Source organism: Coregonus lavaretus (genome assembly GCF_964263955.1).
Source record: "Coregonus lavaretus genome assembly, chromosome: 3".
NCBI lineage: Eukaryota > Metazoa > Chordata > Actinopteri > Salmoniformes > Salmonidae > Coregonus > Coregonus lavaretus.
The window spans coordinates 75402754-75415208 of NC_139990.1; the positions used below are offsets into that span (position 1 = coordinate 75402754).

Genomic DNA, 12455 nt, shown 5'->3' on the forward strand with positions numbered 1-12455 from the left:
TGCTTGTTTGTAGGTGACCAAATACTTATTTTCCACCATAATTTGCAAATAAATTCATTAAAAATCCTACAATGTGATTTTCTGGATTTTTTTTTCTCAATTTGTCTGTCATAGTTGACGTGTACCTATGATGAAAATTACAGGGATCTCTCATCTTTTTAAGTGGGAGAACTTGCACAATTGGTGGCTGACTAAATACTTTTTTTCCCCACTGTAGCTCCTACAGCCAGTTTACTACTGTGGATGTTGCTGCTACCTCTCAAAAATATTTGATAATAATTTAATAATTTGATTTGGACGTGGATGGGAGATAACTTAACATTAAAAGATCAGGTGATGCAATCATATTGTACAATCTTCTAGTGTATTTTTCTGTTTTACAAAACCTGCAAGACCTGTAACTTCTTCTTTAAGAGGCTCCTCTGTCCTCCACTCGTTACCTGTATTAATGACACCTGTCCACAACCTCAAACAGTCACACTCCAAACTCCACTATGGCCAAGACCAAAGAGCTGTCAAAGGACACCAGAAACAAAATTGTAGACCTGCACCAGGCTGGGAAGACTGAATCTGCAATAGGTAAGCAGCTTGGTTTGAAGAAATCAACTGTGGGAGCAATTATTAGGAAATGGAAGACATACAAGACCACTGATAATCTCCCTCGATCTGGGGCTCCACGCAAGATCTCACCCCGTGGGGTCAAAATGATCACAAGAACGGTGAGCAAAAATCCCAGAACCACACGGGGGGACCTAGTGAATGACCTGCAGAGAGCTGGGACCAAAGTAACAAAGCCTACCATCAGTAACACACTACGCCGCCAGGGACTCAAATCCTGCAGTGCCAGACGTGTCCCCCTGCTTAAGCCAGTACATGTCCAGGCCCGTCTGAAGTTTGCTAGAGTGCATTTGGATGATCCAGAAGAGGATTGGGAGAATGTGATATGGTCAGATGAAACCAAAATATAACTTTTTGGTAAAAACTCAACTCGTCGTGTTTGGAGGACAAAGAATGCTGAGTTGCATCCAAAGAACACCATACCTACTGTGAAGCATGGGGGTGGAAACATCATGCTTTGGGGCTGTTTTTCTGCAAAGGGACCAGGACGACTGATCCGTGTAAAGGAAAGAATGAATGGGGCCATGTATCGTGAAATTTTGAGTGAAAACCTCCTTCCATCAGCAAGGGCATTGAAGATGAAACGTGGCTGGGTCTTTCAGAATGACAATGATCCCAAACACACCGCCCGGGCAACGAAGGAGTGGCATCGTAAGAAGCATTTCAAGGTCCTGGAGTGGCCTAGCCAGTCTCCAGATCTCAACCCCATAGAAAATCTTTGGAGGGAGTTGAAAGTCCGTGTTGCCCAGCGACAGCCCCAAAACATCACTGCTCTAGAGGAGATCTGCATGGAGGAATGGGCCAAAATACCAGCAACAGTGTGTGAAAACCTTGTGAAGACTTACAGAAAACGTTTGACCTGTGTCATTGCCAACAAAGGGTATATAACAAAGTATTGAGAAACTTTTGTTATTGACCAAATACTTATTTTCCACCATAATTTGCAAATAAATTCATAAAAAATCCTACAATGTGATTTTCTGGAATCTTTTTTCTCATTTTGTCTGTCATAGTTGACGTGTACCTATGATGAAAATTACAGGCCTCTCATCTTTTTAAGTGGGAGAACTTGCACAATTGGTGGCTGACTAAATACTTTTTTTCCCCACTGTATATAATTATTATGGACACAGTATGCTTACATTATTAGTTATCTTGTTGTTATTAGTTGTTGTTAGTTGTTATTAGTCCCATCCTTCAACTCCATTCGACACCATCCATCTATCTCTTAACACCATCCATATTGGATTTCTATTTGCCATATATTTTTCAACTGTACTGTGATGTTTTACAAAAGTTCTAAACCTTTCTATTCTCATTGTTTCTACAGATTGTAAATTGAAAATAAACATTTTTGCTAAAAGTATTATTATATTATTGACTATGACTTTTCAGATCACCCAGTAATGTTATCTGCAGGGTTAGCTCCAGGTAAATATTGCTATCCTTTAGCCATTCCTGGACCTGTGTCCAAAAACAAGCTACAAATGGACAGTACCAAAACAAATGATCTAACGATTCTGTCTCTTCGCAGCAAAATCTGCAGAGCTGGGAAGATTGTATCCCCCATATAAATAACATTCTATTGGTAGCAAGAATTATATATAATAATTTTAATTGAAAAATTCTAAGTTTTGAATCCGGCGTCGTTTTGCATATCAGTTCATAAACACTATGCCATGGGATCGGTATGTCAAAAATCTCTTCCCAACTATTTTGCAATCTATATGGGATGGCTGTCAATCCTTTGGTCCTTAAATGAAACTGGTATACTTTGTCCAATTTGTAAGTCGCTCTGTATAAGAGCGTCTGCTAAATGACTTAAATGTTAAATGTTAAATGTTATTTATCACAGTTTTCTTTAACCAATTATGTTCTTTAATGCAAGGCCGACAGACAAGTTCCTTACTTTTTCCCCCTTCCACTTTCCTCTTCCATTTTTGCGGTAATACTGCAATTATTTGGTTGTAATTTTGGGTAGAGCAGACATTTCCATATGTTTTTGTTAGCTCCACCAGTCCTACCGATGATATCATTTACGAAGATTATACCTTTTTTAAAGATTTTGTCCAAAAAAAAATATTTATCAATTTGTATATTTGAGTTTAACCACAATATTTGTTGCGTTATTTGTTCTGTAGTTTCTGGAGGATTAAATTGAAATTGCAACAAACTTTCTATGGCTTGTTTTAGAAATAGTGATATTTGAGAGATTATTTCCTTTTCAAATAACTGAAAGTGTGAGGTTGTAATCTGAATATAGGGAAAAAGGCCATTCTTGAACATTGGGTTAGACAATCTTACTAATTTGCTAGAGAACCAGTTCGGATGTAAGTATAACTTTTGTATGACTGAAGGTTTTAATGATAGGTCTAATGCTTTAATATTTAATAATTTCTGTCCTCCGAATTCATATTCATTATATAAATAGGCCCGTTTAATTTTGTCTGGCTTGCCGTTCCAAATAAAATGGAATATTTTTTTCTCATATAATTTAAAAAACTGTTCGCTAGGCGTAGGCAAGACCACAGGCAAATAGGTAAACTGGGATAATACTAAAGAGTTAATCAGGGTGATTTTTCCACAAATTGACAGGTATTTACCTTTCCATGGTAGCAAGATCTTATCTATTTTTGCTAACTTTCTATTAAAATGTATTAGAGTGAGATCATTTATTCCATTTGGGATATGTATTCCGAGTAAATCCACATCACCATCAGACCATTTTATTGGTAAACTACATGGTAATGTAACATTTTTATTTTTTAGTGATCCAATACGTAATATAGTACATTTATCATAATTTGGTTGTAATCCAGAGAGGTTAGAAAATGTATCTAGATCCTCTATGAGGCCCTGGATTTCTAATCCTTTGATATTATTATTGGATCTGATTTGAATAGCTAACATCTCAATGGCCATAATAAATAGATATGCCAATAGTGGACAACCTTGATTCACTCCTCTTGACAGTTTAAAACTTTCTGTTCTATTGTTTCCAGTCCTTGCCTTATATTATCTCCAATGTATCTTCCATGTAAAAAACCTGTCTGATTAGAATGAATAATGTCCAACAATACCTTTTTAATTCTATGAGCTATACATTTTGCTAGAATTTTTGCATCACAACACTGAAGTGTAAGGGGCCTCCAATCTTTGTATTTTCCACTTGTATCCTGTTTCAGTAATAATGAAATCAGACCTTCTTCTTGAGTGTCTGATAACCTACCATTTACATAGGAGTGGTTAAAACATGCTAATAACGGTCCTCTGAGTATATCAAAAAAGGTTTGGTATACCTCGACTGGTATGCCATCCAACCCTGGAGTTTTCCCGGACTTAAATTATTTAATTGCATCCAGAAGTTCCTCTTCTGTAATTTCACCTTCACATGAGTCTTTCTGTATGGCTGTTAATTTTACATTATCAATAGAAAAAAAATCTCTACAATTAGCTTCAGTTAGACGAGATGGAGGCGACTGAAACGAAAACATATGCTTAAAGTACTTTGTTTCCTCCTTCAAAATATAATTTGGTGAATCATGGGTGACTCCGTCATTTGTAACCAGTTTCAGTACATTCTTTTTGGTAGCATTCCTATGCTGAAGATTAAAAAAAGAATTTGGTGCATTTTCCCCCATATTCCATCCAGTTTGCTTTATTTTTATAATATATTACACTTGATCTTTCTTGAATAAGTTTCTCCATTTATTTTTCATTTTACTCAAATTTATTCTGAGCCTCTATGTTACAGATTTGATTGCTATCTATCTGTTCTGTTAGACCTTCTATTTCCTTTGTTAGTATGGACTCTTTTGACCTAAATTGCTTTTGTTTTCGAGATGAGTACTGAATTGCATGGCCTCTAAAGGCACATTGTGACGAGTACTGAGTATACGAAGAGGCAGGACTTCTCCCCATCTTAGCTACTGTTGTATCAACATGTTTTGACCATGACAGTTTACAATCCTGGGTTACTCCAAAAAGTTCAGTCACCTAAACTTGTTCAATTTCCACATTATGTATTACAAGATTCAGTTGAGGTTTAGGGTTTAGTGAATAATTTATTCCTTGCCACCCATTCTGAAACTAACTGCAGCTCTTTGTGAAGTTTTGCAGTGATTTCACTCGCTGTAGTAGCTGACGTGTATAGTGTTGAGTCATCCGCATACATAGACACACTGGCTTTACTCAAGGTCAGTGGCATTACATTTTCATTTACATTTTCGTCATTTAGCAGACGCTCTTATCCAGAGCGACTTACAAATTGGTGCATTCACCTTATGATAGCCAGTGGGACAACCACTTTACAATATATATATATATATATATATATATATATATATATATATATTATTTTTATTTTATTATTATTATTATTATTATTTATTATTATTTTTTGGGGGGTGGGATAAGGGGGGGTAGAAGGATTACTTTATCATATCCCAGGCATGTCATTAGTAAAGATTTTAAAGAGTAAGGGGCCTAGACAGCTGCCCTGGGGAATTATGGTGGAGTGGCTTCCATTAAAGAACACCCTCTGTGTTCTGTTAGACAGGCAACTCTTTATCCACAATATAGCAGGGGGTGTAAAGCCATAACACATACGTTTTTCCATCAGAAGACTATGATCGATAATGTCAAAAGCCGCACTGAAGTCTAACAAAACAGCCCCCACAATCTTTTTATCATCAATTTCTCTCAACCAATCATCAGTCATTTGTGTAAGTGCTGAGCTTGTTGAATGTCCTTCCCTATAAGTGTGCTGAAAGTATGTTGTCAATTTGTCAGAGTTTGTTGCTGGCTATGTTTGCTAATCTTGCCAATGAAAAAAAGAATTAAAGTAATTGGCAATATCAGTGGGTTTTGTGATGAATGCGCCATCTGATTCAATGAATGATGGAGCCTTTTTGCCCAAAATTTCATTTATCTTTATTTCATAGTGTAGTTTCTTCTTCTTTTTATTCAGTTTAGTCACATGATTTCTCAATTTGCAATACGTTCGCCAATTGGTTGTGCAGCCAGACTTATTTGCCATTCCTTTTCACTCATCCCTCTCAACCATACAATTTTTCAATTCCTCATCAATCCACAGGGATTTAACAGTTTTTACAGTCATTTTCTTAATGGGTGCATAATTATTAGTAACTGGAATAAGCAATTTCATAAATGTGTCAAGTGTAGCGTCTGGTTGCTCCTCATTACACACCACAGACCAACACATATTCTTAACATAAACAACATAGGAATCACTACAAAACTAATTGTATGACCTTTTATACACTATATTAGGCCCAGCCTTTGGAACTTTGGTTTTCCTAGATATGGCTACTGTATTGTGATCACTACATCAGATGGATTTGGATACTGCTTTAAAGCACAGTTCTGCAGTATTAGTAAAGATGTGATCAATACATGTTGATGATTTCATTCCTATGCTGTTTGTAACTACCCTGGTAGGTTGACTGATAACCTGAACCAGGTTGCAGGCACTAGTTACAGTTTGAAGCTTTCTCTTGAGTGGACAGCCTGATGAAAACCAGTCAATATTTAAATCACCCAGAAGATATACCTCTCTGTTGATATCACATACATTATCAAGCATTTCGCACATGTTATCCAGATACTGACTGTTAGCACTTTGTGGTCTATAGCAGCTTCCCACCAGAATGTGCTTTAGGTAAGGCAGATGAACCTGTAGCCATATTACTTCAACAGTATTTAACATGATATCCTCTCTAAGCTTTACAGGAATGTGGTTCTGAATATAAACGGCAACACCTCCACCTTTGGCATCTTAGTTTTTTCTGTAGATGTATTGCTACCACTGTATCATCAAATGTACTATCTAAGTGAGTTTCAGAGGTTGTGAGAATATGAATGTCATCTGTTACTAGCAAATTATTGATTTCATGAACCTTGTTTCTTAAGCTACATATGTTAACGTGGGCTATTTTTAGCACTTTTCTGGGATTGTTTTCATTGCTTTACTGTGAATTTTAGCAGAAGTAGACATGCTCATGTTACTTATGTTAGTGCAGGGTGAGCTGCACACAGTGGACTTCCTACTAGGGCACACCGCCTCAGTGCTAACAGTATAGGCACATGATTACTGCATACAATAGTTCAGCAGAGGCATTCAGGGCAGTTAGAGGGACATGAATTAGGTTACTTACATTGTGACTTCCAACGGCCCTGGGATAATGTACATTTGCTGAAATATTATGACAACTCAGCGACACAATGGTAGGGATTTACTGAGCTGGGCTTGAGTCATTGATAAGTCATTGTCTAAACGCTGCATTATAATGCTGTGAAAGGATCCAGGAACCCAAATGATTTGGGTGGATCCCATCCTCCTTATAATACGAGCTTTGTTTCCAGAAGGTATCAAAATTGTCAATAAATGTTACACCCACTGAGCTGCAATAGTCTCGTAGCCAATTATGGATGGCTAAAAGTCTGCTGAAATGTTCAATGTCACGATTTAGGGAGGGCACAGGGCCAGATATTATGGGTTTTTTGTTGGTGTCAAGCAGAAACCCAATGAGTTCCTTAAAATTAATCTTCAGCTGTTCTGAGCTGCCCTTCATAATGTCATTGAATCCCACGTTAACTATGATAGACTCAATTTCCTTATGCTGGTTTAAAATGTTTGGGAGCAGCTTGTTGAAGTCCTGTACTCGTGCTCCTGGATAGCACAACGTTTTTCCTCCAGGGACTGAGGCATTTTTCACCATTGAACTGGCCAATACAACAGCCGGAGAAGGGAATGGAGAAATCCGCCCATTCCTACCCCTCACACAATTTGTTGAACCTTTCACGGGCCCACGAGAAGCTGGATAGCATATGCCTACTGCTCCTGGCGATAGGTCCAAACCTCCCACAGTAGGCAGTGTCCCGTCAATCTAAATTGACACATTTTAAGATTGAATGAATGATGCAGACATGGAGAATGTCAATGGAGCTTTAACAATGGGCATAATGGCAGTGGACTGGGCTCTATAATGGAGTATTAAACCACTGAGGGAGGGAGGCTCAGCCTGGCTGGGGCTGATAACATGTATCTGTCACCTTGGTCTGGGTGATCCTTTCATAGTTGTAAAACATTCTGGTGACACTGTCAATGACACGGTTATGTGCGGATGGGACACGGGGATGGGGATGGGATTGGGGATGGAAATGGGAATAGGGAGGGAAGGGTGAGAGGTGACAGATAATAAAAGCCATCAGATATGATGCTGTATTCCCGCTATCCAACTGACAAAGGGTGTGTGGGTAATAAGGCGACACAGATGGAGAAATTAATGGGTGTTTTACTGTATGAATTACCCTGCAAAGGTCATTAAAATGGGGACAGCCACAGTGTGTCCATTGACCTCACCCTGACCTGGAGGGAGGCGTCACTCGAGATGACATGTCTTTAAATAGGGTGATACATTTCTCCCTCCTCTCTCTCTTTCTCTCTCACTCTCACTCTCTCTCTCACTCCCGAGATAACGCATAACGTTCTGACAACCATATGTTTCTTAATGCTTATTGAGAGCGTGGTTGTCCTATGGTTATTTTGCATACAACCTTCCCTTAACATTTCCTACAGGTTTCCTCATGGTTCTAAAATCATGTTCTCAGAACCTTCAGAGAATGTTAAGAAACAACGTTCTTCTGTGGGAAATCCAGTACTGCAGCATAACATAGAGAGTTTCCTCAATATATTTAAAGTTGTTTTCAGAACATTAAGAACATTTCCATAAAAAACACAAGAAAACATTAGTAACGTTCAAAGAATGTTCTAAGTATCTTATTTAAAAACATATACATTCCGTTCTCAGCCTCAACAAAACTCTCTCTATCCTCTATCCTGATAAGTGTGTTTGGGTGTGTTGGCCACGCCCACTAATTGGCCCACCTGATCTTAAATGAGTGCTTGTTTCCTTTGAAAAAGACTCAAATGAACAGCTTTGTGTGAGTAAGAAAAAAAGATGGTATGCTAGCTCCATCCTGGTGGTGCAGTGGACTAATTCCATGGACAGAGAGCAGATCATAACTTCGAATCTCACTGATGCCATGCCACATGATTAATCCCCAAGCACATCCATTTCCATGTATCCTATCTGTGCTTGGAGTTCAAAACAGTTAACCCAATCTAAGCTTGCAGTGTTATTAAAAGTCTTATTGAAACATGTTCTCAGAATGTTATTTAATTACCTTCAAATAACCTATAATAACCATTAATAAAACCAAAACATTTACTTTCAGGGAACCATAGAAAAACTTTCTCAGAACCTCCATGCAACCAAAAAAATGTACTTTCCCAGAACATATGGCTTCTTTCCCAGAACCAATGGGAAAGCAAAAACATACGTTCCCACAACTTCCAAGGAACCAAATCTGCTAGCTGGGTCTCGCCCCCTCTCCCCCTCTCCCTCCCTGCCATCTTATCTCAATGAAAGCAAAGCACTCTCACTTTCACCATGCTAAACAAGTATGTATGTCTAGACCGACAGTCCTGTCATACATTCATCTTATGAAGTCTGATTCATCTCTTCTGGAAAGTCATCATTAAGGAAACCAAAGGATCTGTGTGTTTCTGGTATGACTATTCACATAAGTGTTGTCTGACCAGCCCAGTCCTTGACTTTCAATCTCTCTTACATCCAGCTGTGAAAGTGATACTTACACTGACTGACTTATTTCATTTTCTTTGACAAAACGTTGAACTATTTCATGACAGTTTATCAATGTTTGTCAAGGTGCGCACATACAGTACTGTATGTGTGTATGCATATGAGTCTAGCACATTTCGAAATGAAAATGATAAACAGCTTAAACAGGGGAAATGCTTTTATTAAATTTGTCCACCCTCATTCCTTCCACAAGCTTTACCTCTCCATCGAAAATCCTGATTTCTCCTGTGAGAAACCACAGGCAGCTATCTCAGCAATGTTTGCAAATCTTCCCTGGGCACCAATTTCTCAGCCCAGAAAATGAATACCGGCCCACTGTAAATAGCCTTATCTCATAAACACAAGTTATCCTCCACCTTCACTGGCATGATGGTGGATTGCTACAGTAAACTCCTGATGTGATTTACAAGCATATGAGAAAACTTATACAGACTGCAAATCTGAGTAAACTGCCTTCCTTGCATTGCTCCATTCTAGGATCCCATGTATACCATGGTATTTTCACGGTGCTATTTCAGATTAATCTTATGAGCTAATATACCTTACATCTTGCCAAGGGTGTGGCCCAGAGAAAAGGAGCCTGGGTGAGTAAATTCACGTGTCTGTCTTGGTTCTTGGTCAATAATGTGTTCCCAAAGCTGTCTCTTCCCTCTTTGTTACCTGCCTGCCTTCACCCCCGCTATAGTTTCACTGAAGGCCCCAGATTGGTGTAAATGTCATCCAGTTGTAATTAAAACGGAAGGGGAAAGTATTAATTATATACCTGCACTGAATTGGATGGTGTCTGATGGCAGCGAATAATTAGAATGCGGATGATAAGGTGTGGGCGAGATAGGCAGTTTATCAGTTTGGGATAGTTGGATTTATAAAGTTATGAATGTGATGTGTGTGTAGCTTGGTGGTATGAAGTGATTTAATGTAAATCAGCATACCTGCATTGTGATAAAAAATTTTTTGCCTTCACTTCATCTCCCTTTATGAATTTTTTGACCTTCTTTAAAGGCTGCTATGTTAGATTGTAGTCTCCTCCATCAAATGTGTGAGGTATTCCTTAAGGCCCTGAATGATTCCCTGTAAATTATAAATCTCTAATTATTCATAAATGTCCTAGTATTCCATTCGCTTGATTGTAGTGAGTCTTTTCATTGTGTCGTCTGTCTCTCCGCACAGCTTATCTTATCTTTCCTCATATCTATTTTTGTATCAGCCAACCATTTGTTCTGCCACTTTCTCCCCTATTCTATTATCTAATTATGGGGTCTTGGGGGGTTTTCCTCCAAGTTTATTTTGCTTCTCTAACTTCACATTTTCATAAATTATATTTTTACTCCATACTTTTCTCTACACATTGCACAATGTTCCTGCCACACCTCTCACTCAGTGAGACATCATTGATTGACTGATTGATTGACTGAGACGGAGGTCAGTGGTCTAATCACTCCTCCCAGGCAGTCAGCTTTTTAGTGTCCGCATCGTCCATAGCACTGCTGTAAATGCTGTAAACCCCCCCCCTCTCTTTCTGTCTGTTCCCCCAAGGTGTTTGTTAATGTGTGTGTGTGGGGGGGGGGGGGGGGGTTATAAAGTATGCATGCAGTCTCATTCTCCCCATGGCAACATCCAGCAGAGACGCATGAAACTGTACATTTCTGTCAGCCCCTGCCCTGCGAGCCTGCTTAACATTAGAGTTATCCCGCGGGTTAGTGGGGAAATATACACCACTGCCGGATATGACTGCTTGATTAAAGACAATAAATGATGCATGAGGGACATTTCATGGTTGATTTGCGTGCGGCCACACATTCCTGATGACGCCTGACGCCACTCGACGCCACACCCATACACGCTGAATCCCATTAATAATCCCAGGCAGGCATCCACACTTTGGAGTGTTTCCTAAACACCCCCAGCTTCTGGACAGCTTCAGCATCTCCTTTGAACAAACATGCACGTGGGAACACGCACAAAGACTGTAAATCACGCCTAAGAAGAGCAGGCACTGGCTGCTTAGCAAGGCATTGTGTATGTCGTTGGCTCGCACATTGACGTTCTATCTAAGGATTGTAATCCAGGGTGATAACATCACACATTAAGACTCGAGAAGTCTCATACCACCCCAGTCCTTGTTTCTTATACTTGCTGATACAGATACCCCATCCACAAAGTGAAAGTGATACTTGCATTGGATGCCATAGTGGATACCAGGTTAGCACCAGAGAAAACGTCAAATACTCTGAAGCATCAGGAACTCACCACGCAGGAGATCAGAAGAGGCGTGGGGCGAGTTGCGTGTCCGGAAGAGCTGCCAGTCAAAGTCATCCTCCTCCCCTTGGGTGAAGTCACACAGACTGGGCTCAGAATCCTCGTCAAAGGTGCAGCCTGCTGCTGAGAGAGAAGGAGATGACATTAAGTGGGAGGTCACACATGATGATGAAGTAAATGTCATTCAATATCAAGGGATTAATGGATGATTTTTTAATGGCTTGCACATAATCACATTTAATTAGATTTCCTAAGATTGAACGAAATCATAGATTTAGCCCAAGATGGACACACATTTCAGCCATGGCCACCATAAATCGGTAATTGCATCTTATTTGTATTTCACTTATGATAATATGAAGCTCCATAGAGAATAAAGGGTTTGTTGCAGTAGGTGAGAACCCACCATCAACCCCCAACCACACCTGCCCTCACTTCAGAAACATTCCACTATAGTTATTATTCCAGTGTTGTTGTGTAGTGGCTCGTTTGGGCTATATTTCACCATGATATCCCTTCTGATCCTCTTTCTATTGCTGAGATGGGACAGATGCCAGACAACCAACCACATCCATTTCCCACAACCTTTCACCCAGACACCAATTAATAATAGCTAGCCGTAATGCAATCTGTACTCCACTCCAGCCCCCCTGGCACTCTCACTCACCAACACACCAAGGTTATTAAAGTAAACTAAAACTGAAAACTAATAATGAAAAAACAATTTAGTAAACTGAAATAAAATAATTAACAAACCCATTTCAAAAACTAAAACTATACTGAAACTATTATATTTGACTCAAAAAATAATGAAAATAAAAACCATCATGAATTATGTTCAGCTTTTTTTTGTAATGGGTTTTCAAGCTTCTGAATCTGGCAGGTCACATT

The 12455-nt window shown here is 39.1% G+C and overlaps 1 protein-coding gene across 1 annotated transcript in view; it reads right to left on the reverse strand.

The window, feature by feature from the left end:
* The window catches only part of LOC311122512 (receptor-type tyrosine-protein phosphatase U-like), a 241492-nt gene extending 229881 nt beyond the window's left edge, over window positions 1-11611 (reverse strand). The window contains exon 1 of the mRNA XM_084158074.1: window positions 11556-11611. The gene's annotated coding sequence lies outside the window, so the exon portion shown is untranslated. The remainder of the gene's footprint in view (window positions 1-11555) is intronic.
* Window positions 11612-12455: the final 844 nt, after the last annotated feature.